This window comes from Odontesthes bonariensis, chromosome 6 (assembly GCF_027942865.1).
Source record: "Odontesthes bonariensis isolate fOdoBon6 chromosome 6, fOdoBon6.hap1, whole genome shotgun sequence".
Lineage (NCBI taxonomy): Eukaryota > Metazoa > Chordata > Actinopteri > Atheriniformes > Atherinopsidae > Odontesthes > Odontesthes bonariensis.
This window is the reverse complement of record NC_134511.1, coordinates 9,590,318-9,604,893: the sequence shown is the minus strand read 5'-3', so window position 1 is coordinate 9,604,893 and position 14,576 is coordinate 9,590,318. Positions and strand designations below refer to the sequence as shown.

Below are 14,576 nucleotides of genomic sequence, written 5' to 3'. Positions count from 1 at the left end.
ACTCTGGGAGAGCACGGAAAAATAGAAGCATCGCCAATAAATATTCAAGAAGACACCATAAAGGTTCAACTAGTGATACAGCAAATCCTCTCAACTGGATTTGATCAATCATGCACTCAAATGTGACTTGCCAACTGACTAGCCTACTCAACTGATCTTCTTTCCAGAACTCACATACCTGAAGGTTCCAACGAGATTTGAACTCGGATCACTGGATTCAAAGTCCAGAGTGCTAACCATTACACCATGGAACCCTTCCACAGTCAAAGTACGCTCTCAGTCATGCAAATGCTTTACGACAGAGATTATCTGTTGGAGATGCATTCTCACAGAGCCCTGGAGTGGTGCCTAGGGACAGCTCATAGGAGGCAGGTCGGGATGCGCTTTCTATGGTCCAGAACATTTGCTGTTGTCTTGATAGAATGAGAAGAATAGCAGATGAGTTTCCCCTCCTATCCAAAATGATGAATATGTTGATGTTGCTATCAGTAACGGGCAGTCATACATCTTCACACAAGGATGAAATAAATAAAGCTGGACAAAGTAATGTTTCCGCCCAGTGTCGAACTGAGGACCTTTCGCGTGTTAGGCGAATGTGATAACCGCTACACTACGGAAACTGTCGCTGTGGCTGCCGATGAGTGTTCCGGAGTCCAAAGTTTTCCCAAATTTTGTGGCTGAGGGAAAGAGATTATGGAGTGGCAACAAATTGTGTCAGAAGTGGGATTTTAACAAACTACTCTGGGAGAGCACGGAAAAATAGAAGCATCGCCAATGAATATTCAAGAAGACACCATAAAGGTTCAACTAGTGATACAGCAAATCCTCTCAACTGGATTTGATCAATCATGCACTCAAATGTGACTTGCCAACTGACTAGCCTACTCAACTAATCTTCTTTCCAGAACTCACATACCTGAAGGTTCCACCGAGATTTGAACTCGAATCACTGGATTCAAAGTCCAGAGTGCTAACCATTACACCATGGAACCCTGTCCATAGTCAAAGTACGCTCTCAGTCATGCAAATGGTTTACAACGAAAGGTTTTATAGCAAAGGGATTTTTTTGGTCAATTTTTCAGTAATACTCTTACAGTTTGTATTCTCAGCATGGGCACGACAGTCAAGCAAAGTATTCTTAATCTTCGCTGGTCAAAGGTTAGAATCCGTTTGTCATGCGGAGGAACAGGGTTCGATTCCCTGACGGGGAGGGTGCCATTGTCACTCAGCAGCTGGGGGTTCACCAAAGTCCGTTTCACACCTCAGCATCAGAGAATCTCTTGAAAAGCTGCAAAAAATGACTTTACGACAGAGATTATCTGTTGGAGATGCATTCTCACAGAGCTCCGGAGTGGTGCCTAGGGACAGCTCATAGGAAGCAGGGCGGGATGCGCTTTCTATGGTGCAGAACATTTGCTGTTTTCTTGACAGAATGTGAAGAATAGCAGATGAGTCCCTTCCTATCCAAAATGATGAATATGTTGATGTTGCTATCAGTAACGGGCAGTCATACATCTTCACACAAGGATGAAATAAATAAAGCTGGAGCAAGTAATGTTTCCGCCCAGTGTCAAACTGAGGACCTTTCGCGTGTTAGGCGAATGTGATAACCGCTACACTACGGAAACTGTCGCTGCGGCTGCTGATGAGTGTTCCGGAGACCAAAGTTTTCCCAAATTTTGTGGCTGAGGGAAAGAGATTATTGAATGGCAAAAAATTGTGTCAGAAGTGGGATTTTAACAAACTACTCTGGGAGAGCACGGAAAAATAGAAGCATCGCCAATAAATATTCAAGAAGACACCATAAAGGTTCAACTAGTGATACAGCAAATCCTCTCAACTGGATTTGATCAATCATGCACTCAAATGTGACTTGCCAACTGACTAGCCTACTCAACTGATCTTCTTTCCAGAACTCACATACCTGAAGGTTCCACCGAGATTTGAACTCGGATCACTGGATTCAAAGTCCAGAGTGCTAACCATTACACCATGGAACCCTTCCACAGTCAAAGTACGCTCTCAGTCATGCAAATGCTTTACGACAGAGATTATCTGTTGGAGATGCATTCTCACAGAGCTCCGGAGTGGTGCCTAGGGACAGCTCATAGGAGGCAGGGCGGGATGCGCTTTCTATGGTGCAGAACATTTGCTGTTGTCTTGATAGAATGTGAAGAATAGCAGATGAGTCTCCCCTCCTATCCAAAATGATGAATATGTTGATGTTGCTATCAGTAACGGGCAGTCATACATCTTCACACAAGGATGAAATAAATAAAGCTGGACAAAGTAATGTTTCCGCCCAGTGTCGAACTGAGGACCTTTCGCGTGTTAGGCGAATGTGATAACCGCTACACTACGGAAACTGTCGCTGTGGCTGCCGATGAGTGTTCCGGAGTCCAAAGTTTTCCCAAATTTTGTGGCTGAGGGAAAGAGATTATGGAGTGGCAACAAATTGTGTCAGAAGTGGGATTTTAACAAACTACTCTGGGAGAGCACGGAAAAATAGAAGCATCGCCAATGAATATTCAAGAAGACACCATAAAGGTTCAACTAGTGATACAGCAAATCCTCTCAACTGGATTTGATCAATCATGCACTCAAATGTTACTTGCCAACTGACTAGCCTACTCAACTGATCTTCTTTCCAGAACTCACATACCTGAAGGTTCCACCGAGATTTGAACTCAAATCACTGGATTCAAAGTCCAGAGTGCTAACCATTACACCATGGAACCCCGTCCATAGTCAAAGTACGCTCTCAGTCATGCAAATGGTTTACAACGAAAGGTTTTATAGCAAAGGGATTTTTTTGGTCAATTTTTCAGTAATACTCTTACAGTTTGTATTCTCAGCATGGGCACGACAGTCAAGCAAAGTATTCTTAATCTTCGCTGGTCAAAGGTTAGAATCCGTCTGTCATGCGGAGGAACAGGGTTCGATTCCCTGACGGGGAGGGTGCCATTGTCACTCAGCAGCTGGGGGTTCACCAAAGTCCGTTTCACACCTCAGCATCAGAGAATCTCTTGAAAAGCTGCAAAAAATGACTTTACGACAGAGATTATCTGTTGGAGATGCATTCTCACAGAGCTCCGGAGTGGTGCCTAGGGACAGCTCATAGGAAGCAGGGCGGGATGCGCTTTCTATGGTGCAGAACATTTGCTGTTTTCTTGACAGAATTTGAAGAATAGCAGATGAGTCCCTTCCTATCCAAAATGATGAATATGTTGATGTTGCTATCAGTAACGGGCAGTCATACATCTTCACACAAGGATGAAATAAATAAAGCTGGAGCAAGTAATGTTTCCGCCCAGTGTCAAACTGAGGACCTTTCGCGTGTTAGGCGAATGTGATAACCGCTACACTACGGAAACTGTCGCTGCGGCTGCTGATGAGTGTTCCGGAGTCCAAAGTTTTCCCAAATTTTGTGGCTGAGGGAAAGAGATTATTGAATGGCAAAAAATTGTGTCAGAAGTGGGATTTTAACAAACTACTCTGGGAGAGCACGGAAAAATAGAAGCATCGCCAATAAATATTCAAGAAGACACCATAAAGGTTCAACTAGTGATACAGCAAATCCTCTCAACTGGATTTGATCAATCATGCACTCAAATGTGACTTGCCAACTGACTAGCCTACTCAACTGATCTTCTTTCCAGAACTCACATACCTGAAGGTTCCAACGAGATTTGAACTCGGATCACTGGATTCAAAGTCCAGAGTGCTAACCATTACACCATGGAACCCTTCCACAGTCAAAGTACGCTCTCAGTCATGCAAATGCTTTACGACAGAGATTATCTGTTGGAGATGCATTCTCACAGAGCCCTGGAGTGGTGCCTAGGGACAGCTCATAGGAGGCAGGTCGGGATGCGCTTTCTATGGTCCAGAACATTTGCTGTTGTCTTGATAGAATGAGAAGAATAGCAGATGAGTTTCCCCTCCTATCCAAAATGATGAATATGTTGATGTTGCTATCAGTAACGGGCAGTCATACATCTTCACACAAGGATGAAATAAATAAAGCTGGACAAAGTAATGTTTCCGCCCAGTGTCGAACTGAGGACCTTTCGCGTGTTAGGCGAATGTGATAACCGCTACACTACGGAAACTGTCGCTGTGGCTGCCGATGAGTGTTCCGGAGTCCAAAGTTTTCCCAAATTTTGTGGCTGAGGGAAAGAGATTATGGAGTGGCAACAAATTGTGTCAGAAGTGGGATTTTAACAAACTACTCTGGGAGAGCACGGAAAAATAGAAGCATCGCCAATGAATATTCAAGAAGACACCATAAAGGTTCAACTAGTGATACAGCAAATCCTCTCAACTGGATTTGATCAATCATGCACTCAAATGTGACTTGCCAACTGACTAGCCTACTCAACTAATCTTCTTTCCAGAACTCACATACCTGAAGGTTCCACCGAGATTTGAACTCGAATCACTGGATTCAAAGTCCAGAGTGCTAACCATTACACCATGGAACCCTGTCCATAGTCAAAGTACGCTCTCAGTCATGCAAATGGTTTACAACGAAAGGTTTTATAGCAAAGGGATTTTTTTGGTCAATTTTTCAGTAATACTCTTACAGTTTGTATTCTCAGCATGGGCACGACAGTCAAGCAAAGTATTCTTAATCTTCGCTGGTCAAAGGTTAGAATCCGTTTGTCATGCGGAGGAACAGGGTTCGATTCCCTGACGGGGAGGGTGCCATTGTCACTCAGCAGCTGGGGGTTCACCAAAGTCCGTTTCACACCTCAGCATCAGAGAATCTCTTGAAAAGCTGCAAAAAATGACTTTACGACAGAGATTATCTGTTGGAGATGCATTCTCACAGAGCTCCGGAGTGGTGCCTAGGGACAGCTCATAGGAAGCAGGGCGGGATGCGCTTTCTATGGTGCAGAACATTTGCTGTTTTCTTGACAGAATGTGAAGAATAGCAGATGAGTCCCTTCCTATCCAAAATGATGAATATGTTGATGTTGCTATCAGTAACGGGCAGTCATACATCTTCACACAAGGATGAAATAAATAAAGCTGGAGCAAGTAATGTTTCCGCCCAGTGTCAAACTGAGGACCTTTCGCGTGTTAGGCGAATGTGATAACCGCTACACTACAGAAACTGTCGCTGCGGCTGCTGATGAGTGTTCCGGAGTCCAAAGTTTTCCCAAATTTTGTGGCTGAGGGAAAGAGATTATTGAATGGCAAAAAATTGTGTCAGAAGTGGGATTTTAACAAACTACTCTGGGAGAGCACGGAAAAATAGAAGCATCGCCAATAAATATTCAAGAAGACACCATAAAGGTTCAACTAGTGATACAGCAAATCCTCTCAACTGGATTTGATCAATCATGCACTCAAATGTGACTTGCCAACTGACTAGCCTACTCAACTGATCTTCTTTCCAGAACTCACATACCTGAAGGTTCCAACGAGATTTGAACTCGGATCACTGGATTCAAAGTCCAGAGTGCTAACCATTACACCATGGAACCCTTCCACAGTCAAAGTACGCTCTCAGTCATGCAAATGCTTTACGACAGAGATTATCTGTTGGAGATGCATTCTCACAGAGCCCTGGAGTGGTGCCTAGGGACAGCTCATAGGAGGCAGGTCGGGATGCGCTTTCTATGGTCCAGAACATTTGCTGTTGTCTTGATAGAATGTGAAGAATAGCAGATGAGTCTCCCCTCCTATCCAAAATGATGAATATGTTGATGTTGCTATCAGTAACGGGCAGTCATACATCTTCACACAAGGATGAAATAAATAAAGCTGGACAAAGTAATGTTTCCGCCCAGTGTCGAACTGAGGACCGTTCGCGTGTTAGGCGAATGTGATAACCGCTACACTACGGAAACTGTCGCTGTGGCTGCCGATGAGTGTTCCGGACTCCAAAGTATTCCCAAATTTTGTGGCTGAGGGAAAGAGATTATGGAGTGGCAACAAATTGTGTCAGAAGTGGGATTTTAACAAACTATTCTGGGAGAGCACGGAAAAATAGAAGCATCGCCAATGAATATTCAAGAAGACACCATAAAGGTTCAACTAGCGATACAGCAAATCCTCTCAACTGGATTTGATCAATCATGCACTCAAATATGACTTGCCAACTGACTAGCCTACTCAACTGATCTTCTTTCCAGAACTCACATACCTGAAGGTTCCACCGAGATTTGAACTCTGATCACTGGATTCAAAGTCCAGAGTGCTAACCATTACACCATGGAACCCTGTCCATAGTCAAAGTACGCTCTCAGTCATGCAAATGCTTTACGACAGAGATTATCTGCTGGAGATGCATTCTCACAGAGCCCTGGAGTGGTGCCTAGGGACAGCTATTAGGAGGCAGGTCGGGATGCGCTTTCTATGGTCCAGAACATTTGCTGTTGTCTTGACAGAATGAGAAGAATAGCAGATGAGTCTCCCCTCATATCCAAAATGATGAATATGTTGATGTTGCTATCAGTAACGGGCAGTCATACATCGTCCCTCAAGGATGAAATAAATAAAGCTGGACAAAGTAATGTTTCCGCCCAGTGTCGAACTGAGGACCTTTCGCGTGTTAGGCGAATGTGATAACCGCTACACTACGGAAACTGTCTCTGTGGCTGCCGATGAGTGTTCCGGACTCCAAAGTATTCCCAAATTTTGTGGCTGAGGGAAAGAGATTCTGGAGTAGCAAAAAATTGTGTCAGAAGTGGGATTTTAACAAAATACTCTGGGAGAGCACGGAAAAATAGAAGCATCGCCAATGAATATTCAAGAAGACACCATAAAGGTTCAACTAGTGATACAGCAAATCCATAGTCAAAGTACGCTCTCAGTCATGCAAATGCTTTACGACAGAGATTATCTGCTGGAGATGCATTCTCACAGAGCCCTGGAGTGGTGCCTAGGGACAGCTCATAGGAGGCAGGTCGGGATGCGCTTTCTATGGTCCAGAACATTTGCTGTTGTCTTGACAGAATGAGAAGAATAGCAGATGAGTCTACCCTCCTATCCAAAATGATGAATATGTTGATGTTGCTATCAGTAACGGGCAGTCATACATCTTCACACAAGGATGAAATAAATAAAGCTGGACAAAGTAATGTTTCCGCCCAGTGTCGAACTGAGGACCTTTCGCGTGTTAGGCGAATGTGATAACCGCTACACTACAGAAACTGTCGCTGTGGCTGCTGATGAGTGTTCCGGAGTCCAAAGTTTTCCCAAATTTTGTGGCTGAGGGAAAGAGATTATGGAGTGGCAACAAATTGTGTCAGAAGTGGGATTTTAACAAACTACTCTGGGAGAGCACGGAAAAATAGAAGCATCGCCAATGAATATTCAAGAAGACACCATAAAGGTTCAACTAGTAATACAGCAAATCCTCTCAACTGGATTTGATCAATCATGCACTCAAATGTGACTTGCCAACCGACTAGCCTACTCAACTGATCTTCTTTCCAGAACTCACATACCTGAAGGTTCCACTGAGATTTGAACTCGAATCACTGGATTTAAAGTCCAGAGTACTAACCATTACACCATGGAACCCCGTCCACAGTCAAAGTACGCTCTCAGTCATGCAAATGGTTTACAATGAAAGGTTTTATAGCAAAGGGATTTTTTTGGTCAATTTTTCAGTAATACTCTTACAGTTTGTATTCTCAGCATGGGCACGACAGTCAAGCAAAGTATTCTTAATCTTCGCTGGTCAAAGGTTAGAATCCGTCTGTCATGCGGAGGAACAGGGTTCGATTCCCTGACGGGGAGGGTGCCATTGTCACTCAACAGCTGGGGGTTCACCAAAGTCCGTTTCACACCTCAGCATCAGAGAATCTCTTGAAAAGCTGCAAAAAATGACTTTACGACAAAGATTATCTGTTGGAGATGCATTCTAACAGAGCTCCGGGGTGGTGCCTAGGGACAGCTCATAGGAGGCAGGGCGGGATGCGCTTTCTATGGTGCAGAACATTTGCTGTTTTCTTGATAGAATGTGAAGAATAGCAGATGAGTCTCCCCTCCTATCCAAAATGATGAATATGTTGATGTTGCTATCAGTAACGGGCAGTCATACATCTTCACACAAGGATGAAATAAAAAAGCTGGAGAAAGTAATGTTTCCGCCCAGTGTCGAACTGAGGACCTTTCGCGTGTTAGTCGAATGTGATAACCGCTACACTATGGAAACTGTCGCTGTGGCTGCTGATGAGTGTTCTGGAGTCCAAAGTATTCCCAAATTTTGTGGCTGAGGGAAAGAGATTATGGAGTGGCAACAAATTGTGCCAGAAGTGGGATTTTAACAAACTACTCTGGGAGAGCACGGAAAAATAGAAGCATCGCCAATGAATATTCAAAAAGACACCATAAATGTTCAACTAGCGATACAGCAAATCCTCTCAACTGGATTTGATCAATCATGCACTCAAATGTGACTTGCCAACTCAACTGATCTTCTTTCCAAAATTCACATACCTGAAGGTTCCACTGAGATTTGAACTCAGATCACTGGATTCAAAGTCCAGAGTGCTAAGCATTACACCATGGAACCCAGTCCACAGTCAAAGTACGCTCTCAGTCATGCAAATGGTTTACAACGAAAGGTTTTATAGCAAAGGGATTTTTTTTGGTCAATTTTTCAGTAATACTCTTACAGTTTGTATTCTCAGCATGGGCACGACAGTCAAGCAAAGTATTCTTAATCTTCGCTGGTCAAAGGTTAGAATCCGTCTGTCATGCGGAGGAACAGGGTTCAATTCCCTGACGGGGAGGGTGCCATTGTCACTCAGCAGCTGGGGGTTCACCAGAGTCCGTTTCACACCTCAGCATCAGAGAATCTCTTGAAAAGCTGCAAAAAATGACTTTACGACAAAGATTATCTGTTGGAGATGCATTCTCACAGAGCTCCGGAGTGGTGCCTAGGGACAGCTCATAGGAGGCAGGGCGGGATGCGCTTTCTATGGTGCAGAACATTTGCTGTTTTCTTGATAGAATGTGAAGAATAGCAGATGAGTCTCCCCTCCTATCCAAAATGATGAATATGTTGATGTTGCTATCAGTAACGGGCAGTCATACATCTTCACACAAGGATGAAATAAAAAAAGCTGGAGAAAGTAATGTTTCCGCCCAGTGTCCAACTGAGGACCTCTCGCGTGTTAGGCGAATGTGATAACCGCTACACTACGGAAACTGTCGCTGTGGCTGCCGATGAGTGTTCCGGAGTCCAAAGTATTCCCAAATTTTGTGGCTGAGGGAAAGAGATTATGGAGTGGCAAAAAATTGTGTCAGAAGTGGGATTTTAACAAACTACTCTGGGAGAGCACGGAAAAATAGAAGCATCGCCAATAAATATTCAAGAAGACACCATAAATGTTCAACTAGTGATACAGCAAATCCTCTCAACTGGATTTGATCAATCATGCACTCAAATGTGACTTGCCAACCGACTAGCCTACTCAACTGATCTTCTTTCCAGAACTCACATACCTGAAGGTTCCACCGAGATTTGAACTCGGATCACTGGATTCAAAGTCCAGAGTGCTAACCATTACACCATGGAACCCTTCCACAGTCAAAGTACGCTCTCAGTCATGCAAATGCTTTACGACAGAGATTATCTGTTGGAGATGCATTCTCACAGAGCCCTGGAGTGGTGCCTAGGGACAGCTCATAGGAGGCAGGTCGGGATGCGCTTTCTATGGTCCAGAACATTTGCTGTTGTCTTGATAGAATGAGAAGAATAGCAGATGAGTCTCCCCTCCTATCCAAAATTATGAATATGTTGATGTTGCTATCAGTAACGGGCAGTCATACATCTTCACACAAGGATGAAATAAATAAAGCTGGACAAAGTAATGTTTCCGCCCAGTGTCGAACTGAGGACCTTTCGCGTGTTAGGCGAATGTGATAACCGCTACACTACGGAAACTGTCGCTGTGGCTGCTGATGAGTGTTCCGGAGTCCAAAGTTTTCCCAAATTTTGTGGCTGAGGGAAAGAGATTATGGAGTGGCAACAAATTGTGTCAGAAGTGGGATTTTAACAAACTACTCTGGGAGAGCACGGAAAAATAGAAGCATCGCCAATGAATATTCAAGAAGACACCATAAAGGTTCAACTAGTGATACAGCAAATCCTCTCAACTGGATTTGATCAATCATGCACTCAAATGTTACTTGCCAACTGACTAGCCTACTCAACTGATCTTCTTTCCAGAACTCACATACCTGAAGGTTCCACCGAGATTTGAACTCAAATCACTGGATTCAAAGTCCAGAGTGCTAACCATTACACCATGGAACCCCGTCCATAGTCAAAGTACGCTCTCAGTCATGCAAATGGTTTACAACGAAAGGTTTTATAGCAAAGGGATTTTTTTGGTCAATTTTTCAGTAATACTCTTACAGTTTGTATTCTCAGCATGGGCACGACAGTCAAGCAAAGTATTCTTAATCTTCGCTGGTCAAAGGTTAGAATCCGTCTGTCATGCGGAGGAACAGGGTTCGATTCCCTGACGGGGAGGGTGCCATTGTCACTCAGCAGCTGGGGGTTCACCAAAGTCCGTTTCACACCTCAGCATCAGAGAATCTCTTGAAAAGCTGCAAAAAATGACTTTACGACAGAGATTATCTGTTGGAGATGCATTCTCACAGAGCTCCGGAGTGGTGCCTAGGGACAGCTCATAGGAAGCAGGGCGGGATGCGCTTTCTATGGTGCAGAACATTTGCTGTTTTCTTGACAGAATGTGAAGAATAGCAGATGAGTCCCTTCCTATCCAAAATGATGAATATGTTGATGTTGCTATCAGTAACGGGCAGTCATACATCTTCACACAAGGATGAAATAAATAAAGCTGGAGCAAGTAATGTTTCCGCCCAGTGTCAAACTGAGGACCTTTCGCGTGTTAGGCGAATGTGATAACCGCTACACTACGGAAACTGTCGCTGCGGCTGCTGATGAGTGTTCCGGAGACCAAAGTTTTCCCAAATTTTGTGGCTGAGGGAAAGAGATTATTGAATGGCAAAAAATTGTGTCAGAAGTGGGATTTTAACAAACTACTCTGGGAGAGCACGGAAAAATAGAAGCATCGCCAATAAATATTCAAGAAGACACCATAAAGGTTCAACTAGTGATACAGCAAATCCTCTCAACTGGATTTGATCAATCATGCACTCAAATGTGACTTGCCAACTGACTAGCCTACTCAACTGATCTTCTTTCCAGAACTCACATACCTGAAGGTTCCACCGAGATTTGAACTCGGATCACTGGATTCAAAGTCCAGAGTGCTAACCATTACACCATGGAACCCTTCCACAGTCAAAGTACGCTCTCAGTCATGCAAATGCTTTACGACAGAGATTATCTGTTGGAGATGCATTCTCATAGAGCCCTGGAGTGGTGCCTAGGGACAGCTCATAGGAGGCAGGTCGGGATGCGCTTTCTATGGTCCAGAACATTTGCTGTTGTCTTGATAGAATGTGAAGAATAGCAGATGAGTCTCCCCTCCTATCCAAAATGATGAATATGTTGATGTTGCTATCAGTAACGGGCAGTCATACATCTTCACACAAGGATGAAATAAATAAAGCTGGACAAAGTAATGTTTCCGCCCAGTGTCGAACTGAGGACCTTTCGCGTGTTAGGCGAATGTGATAACCGCTACACTACGGAAACTGTCGCTGTGGCTGCCGATGAGTGTTCCGGAGTCCAAAGTTTTCCCAAATTTTGTGGCTGAGGGAAAGAGATTATGGAGTGGCAACAAATTGTGTCAGAAGTGGGATTTTAACAAACTACTCTGGGAGAGCACGGAAAAATAGAAGCATCGCCAATGAATATTCAAGAAGACACCATAAAGGTTCAACTAGTGATACAGCAAATCCTCTCAACTGGATTTGATCAATCATGCACTCAAATGTTACTTGCCAACTGACTAGCCTACTCAACTGATCTTCTTTCCAGAACTCACATACCTGAAGGTTCCACCGAGATTTGAACTCAAATCACTGGATTCAAAGTCCAGAGTGCTAACCATTACACCATGGAACCCCGTCCATAGTCAAAGTACGCTCTCAGTCATGCAAATGGTTTACAACGAAAGGTTTTATAGCAAAGGGATTTTTTTGGTCAATTTTTCAGTAATACTCTTACAGTTTGTATTCTCAGCATGGGCACGACAGTCAAGCAAAGTATTCTTAATCTTCGCTGGTCAAAGGTTAGAATCCGTCTGTCATGCGGAGGAACAGGGTTCGATTCCCTGACGGGGAGGGTGCCATTGTCACTCAGCAGCTGGGGGTTCACCAAAGTCCGTTTCACACCTCAGCATCAGAGAATCTCTTGAAAAGCTGCAAAAAATGACTTTACGACAGAGATTATCTGTTGGAGATGCATTCTCACAGAGCTCCGGAGTGGTGCCTAGGGACAGCTCATAGGAAGCAGGGCGGGATGCGCTTTCTATGGTGCAGAACATTTGCTGTTTTCTTGACAGAATTTGAAGAATAGCAGATGAGTCCCTTCCTATCCAAAATGATGAATATGTTGATGTTGCTATCAGTAACGGGCAGTCATACATCTTCACACAAGGATGAAATAAATAAAGCTGGAGCAAGTAATGTTTCCGCCCAGTGTCAAACTGAGGACCTTTCGCGTGTTAGGCGAATGTGATAACCGCTACACTACGGAAACTGTCGCTGCGGCTGCTGATGAGTGTTCCGGAGTCCAAAGTTTTCCCAAATTTTGTGGCTGAGGGAAAGAGATTATTGAATGGCAAAAAATTGTGTCAGAAGTGGGATTTTAACAAACTACTCTGGGAGAGCACGGAAAAATAGAAGCATCGCCAATAAATATTCAAGAAGACACCATAAAGGTTCAACTAGTGATACAGCAAATCCTCTCAACTGGATTTGATCAATCATGCACTCAAATGTGACTTGCCAACTGACTAGCCTACTCAACTGATCTTCTTTCCAGAACTCACATACCTGAAGGTTCCACCGAGATTTGAACTCGGATCACTGGATTCAAAGTCCAGAGTGCTAACCATTACACCATGGAACCCTTCCACAGTCAAAGTACGCTCTCAGTCATGCAAATGCTTTACGACAGAGATTATCTGTTGGAGATGCATTCTCACAGAGCCCTGGAGTGGTGCCTAGGGACAGCTCATAGGAGGCAGGTCGGGATGCGCTTTCTATGGTCCAGAACATTTGCTGTTGTCTTGATAGAATGAGAAGAATAGCAGATGAGTTTCCCCTCCTATCCAAAATGATGAATATGTTGATGTTGCTATCAGTAACGGGCAGTCATACATCTTCACACAAGGATGAAATAAATAAAGCTGGACAAAGTAATGTTTCCGCCCAGTGTCGAACTGAGGACCTTTCGCGTGTTAGGCGAATGTGATAACCGCTACACTACGGAAACTGTCGCTGTGGCTGCCGATGAGTGTTCCGGAGTCCAAAGTTTTCCCAAATTTTGTGGCTGAGGGAAAGAGATTATGGAGTGGCAACAAATTGTGTCAGAAGTGGGATTTTAACAAACTACTCTGGGAGAGCACGGAAAAATAGAAGCATCGCCAATGAATATTCAAGAAGACACCATAAAGGTTCAACTAGTGATACAGCAAATCCTCTCAACTGGATTTGATCAATCATGCACTCAAATGTGACTTGCCAACTGACTAGCCTACTCAACTAATCTTCTTTCCAGAACTCACATACCTGAAGGTTCCACCGAGATTTGAACTCGAATCACTGGATTCAAAGTCCAGAGTGCTAACCATTACACCATGGAACCCTGTCCATAGTCAAAGTACGCTCTCAGTCATGCAAATGGTTTACAACGAAAGGTTTTATAGCAAAGGGATTTTTTTGGTCAATTTTTCAGTAATACTCTTACAGTTTGTATTCTCAGCATGGGCACGACAGTCAAGCAAAGTATTCTTAATCTTCGCTGGTCAAAGGTTAGAATCCGTTTGTCATGCGGAGGAACAGGGTTCGATTCCCTGACGGGGAGGGTGCCATTGTCACTCAGCAGCTGGGGGTTCACCAAAGTCCGTTTCACACCTCAGCATCAGAGAATCTCTTGAAAAGCTGCAAAAAATGACTTTACGACAGAGATTATCTGTTGGAGATGCATTCTCACAGAGCTCCGGAGTGGTGCCTAGGGACAGCTCATAGGAAGCAGGGCGGGATGCGCTTTCTATGGTGCAGAACATTTGCTGTTTTCTTGACAGAATGTGAAGAATAGCAGATGAGTCCCTTCCTATCCAAAATGATGAATATGTTGATGTTGCTATCAGTAACGGGCAGTCATACATCTTCACACAAGGATGAAATAAATAAAGCTGGAGCAAGTAATGTTTCCGCCCAGTGTCAAACTGAGGACCTTTCGCGTGTTAGGCGAATGTGATAACCGCTACACTACGGAAACTGTCGCTGCGGCTGCTGATGAGTGTTCCGGAGTCCAAAGTTTTCCCAAATTTTGTGGCTGAGGGAAAGAGATTATTGAATGGCAAAAAATTGTGTCAGAAGTGGGATTTTAACAAACTACTCTGGGAGAGCACGGAAAAATAGAAGCATCGCCAATAAATATTCAA

The 14,576-nt window shown here is 43.9% G+C and overlaps 22 non-coding genes across 22 annotated transcripts; all 22 read right to left on the bottom strand.

The window, feature by feature from the left end:
• Positions 1–182: 182 nt before the first annotated feature.
• On the bottom strand, positions 183–254 carry trnaq-uug (transfer RNA glutamine (anticodon UUG)). Its single transcript has one exon. It is a non-coding gene; the product is annotated as a tRNA-Gln (tRNA).
• Positions 255–547: 293 nt separating this feature from the next.
• Positions 548–620, bottom strand: trnav-aac (transfer RNA valine (anticodon AAC)). Its single transcript has one exon. It is a non-coding gene; the product is annotated as a tRNA-Val (tRNA).
• Positions 621–920: 300 nt separating this feature from the next.
• On the bottom strand, positions 921–992 carry trnaq-uug (transfer RNA glutamine (anticodon UUG)). The gene has a single exon. It is a non-coding gene; the product is annotated as a tRNA-Gln (tRNA).
• A 936-nt stretch (positions 993–1,928) lies between these two features.
• Positions 1,929–2,000, bottom strand: trnaq-uug (transfer RNA glutamine (anticodon UUG)). The gene has a single exon. It is a non-coding gene; the product is annotated as a tRNA-Gln (tRNA).
• A 293-nt stretch (positions 2,001–2,293) lies between these two features.
• trnav-aac (transfer RNA valine (anticodon AAC)) lies at positions 2,294–2,366 on the bottom strand. Its single transcript has one exon. It is a non-coding gene; the product is annotated as a tRNA-Val (tRNA).
• A 300-nt stretch (positions 2,367–2,666) lies between these two features.
• trnaq-uug (transfer RNA glutamine (anticodon UUG)) lies at positions 2,667–2,738 on the bottom strand. The gene has a single exon. It is a non-coding gene; the product is annotated as a tRNA-Gln (tRNA).
• Positions 2,739–3,674: 936 nt separating this feature from the next.
• Positions 3,675–3,746, bottom strand: trnaq-uug (transfer RNA glutamine (anticodon UUG)). The gene has a single exon. It is a non-coding gene; the product is annotated as a tRNA-Gln (tRNA).
• A 293-nt stretch (positions 3,747–4,039) lies between these two features.
• On the bottom strand, positions 4,040–4,112 carry trnav-aac (transfer RNA valine (anticodon AAC)). The gene has a single exon. It is a non-coding gene; the product is annotated as a tRNA-Val (tRNA).
• A 300-nt stretch (positions 4,113–4,412) lies between these two features.
• Positions 4,413–4,484, bottom strand: trnaq-uug (transfer RNA glutamine (anticodon UUG)). Its single transcript has one exon. It is a non-coding gene; the product is annotated as a tRNA-Gln (tRNA).
• A 936-nt stretch (positions 4,485–5,420) lies between these two features.
• On the bottom strand, positions 5,421–5,492 carry trnaq-uug (transfer RNA glutamine (anticodon UUG)). Its single transcript has one exon. It is a non-coding gene; the product is annotated as a tRNA-Gln (tRNA).
• Positions 5,493–6,158: 666 nt separating this feature from the next.
• On the bottom strand, positions 6,159–6,230 carry trnaq-uug (transfer RNA glutamine (anticodon UUG)). Its single transcript has one exon. It is a non-coding gene; the product is annotated as a tRNA-Gln (tRNA).
• A 294-nt stretch (positions 6,231–6,524) lies between these two features.
• trnav-aac (transfer RNA valine (anticodon AAC)) lies at positions 6,525–6,597 on the bottom strand. The gene has a single exon. It is a non-coding gene; the product is annotated as a tRNA-Val (tRNA).
• Positions 6,598–8,461: 1,864 nt separating this feature from the next.
• On the bottom strand, positions 8,462–8,533 carry trnaq-uug (transfer RNA glutamine (anticodon UUG)). Its single transcript has one exon. It is a non-coding gene; the product is annotated as a tRNA-Gln (tRNA).
• Positions 8,534–9,472: 939 nt separating this feature from the next.
• Positions 9,473–9,544, bottom strand: trnaq-uug (transfer RNA glutamine (anticodon UUG)). The gene has a single exon. It is a non-coding gene; the product is annotated as a tRNA-Gln (tRNA).
• A 293-nt stretch (positions 9,545–9,837) lies between these two features.
• On the bottom strand, positions 9,838–9,910 carry trnav-aac (transfer RNA valine (anticodon AAC)). The gene has a single exon. It is a non-coding gene; the product is annotated as a tRNA-Val (tRNA).
• Positions 9,911–10,210: 300 nt separating this feature from the next.
• On the bottom strand, positions 10,211–10,282 carry trnaq-uug (transfer RNA glutamine (anticodon UUG)). Its single transcript has one exon. It is a non-coding gene; the product is annotated as a tRNA-Gln (tRNA).
• Positions 10,283–11,218: 936 nt separating this feature from the next.
• trnaq-uug (transfer RNA glutamine (anticodon UUG)) lies at positions 11,219–11,290 on the bottom strand. Its single transcript has one exon. It is a non-coding gene; the product is annotated as a tRNA-Gln (tRNA).
• Positions 11,291–11,583: 293 nt separating this feature from the next.
• Positions 11,584–11,656, bottom strand: trnav-aac (transfer RNA valine (anticodon AAC)). Its single transcript has one exon. It is a non-coding gene; the product is annotated as a tRNA-Val (tRNA).
• Positions 11,657–11,956: 300 nt separating this feature from the next.
• On the bottom strand, positions 11,957–12,028 carry trnaq-uug (transfer RNA glutamine (anticodon UUG)). Its single transcript has one exon. It is a non-coding gene; the product is annotated as a tRNA-Gln (tRNA).
• A 936-nt stretch (positions 12,029–12,964) lies between these two features.
• trnaq-uug (transfer RNA glutamine (anticodon UUG)) lies at positions 12,965–13,036 on the bottom strand. The gene has a single exon. It is a non-coding gene; the product is annotated as a tRNA-Gln (tRNA).
• Positions 13,037–13,329: 293 nt separating this feature from the next.
• On the bottom strand, positions 13,330–13,402 carry trnav-aac (transfer RNA valine (anticodon AAC)). The gene has a single exon. It is a non-coding gene; the product is annotated as a tRNA-Val (tRNA).
• Positions 13,403–13,702: 300 nt separating this feature from the next.
• trnaq-uug (transfer RNA glutamine (anticodon UUG)) lies at positions 13,703–13,774 on the bottom strand. Its single transcript has one exon. It is a non-coding gene; the product is annotated as a tRNA-Gln (tRNA).
• Between the last annotated feature and the right edge of the window lie 802 nt (positions 13,775–14,576).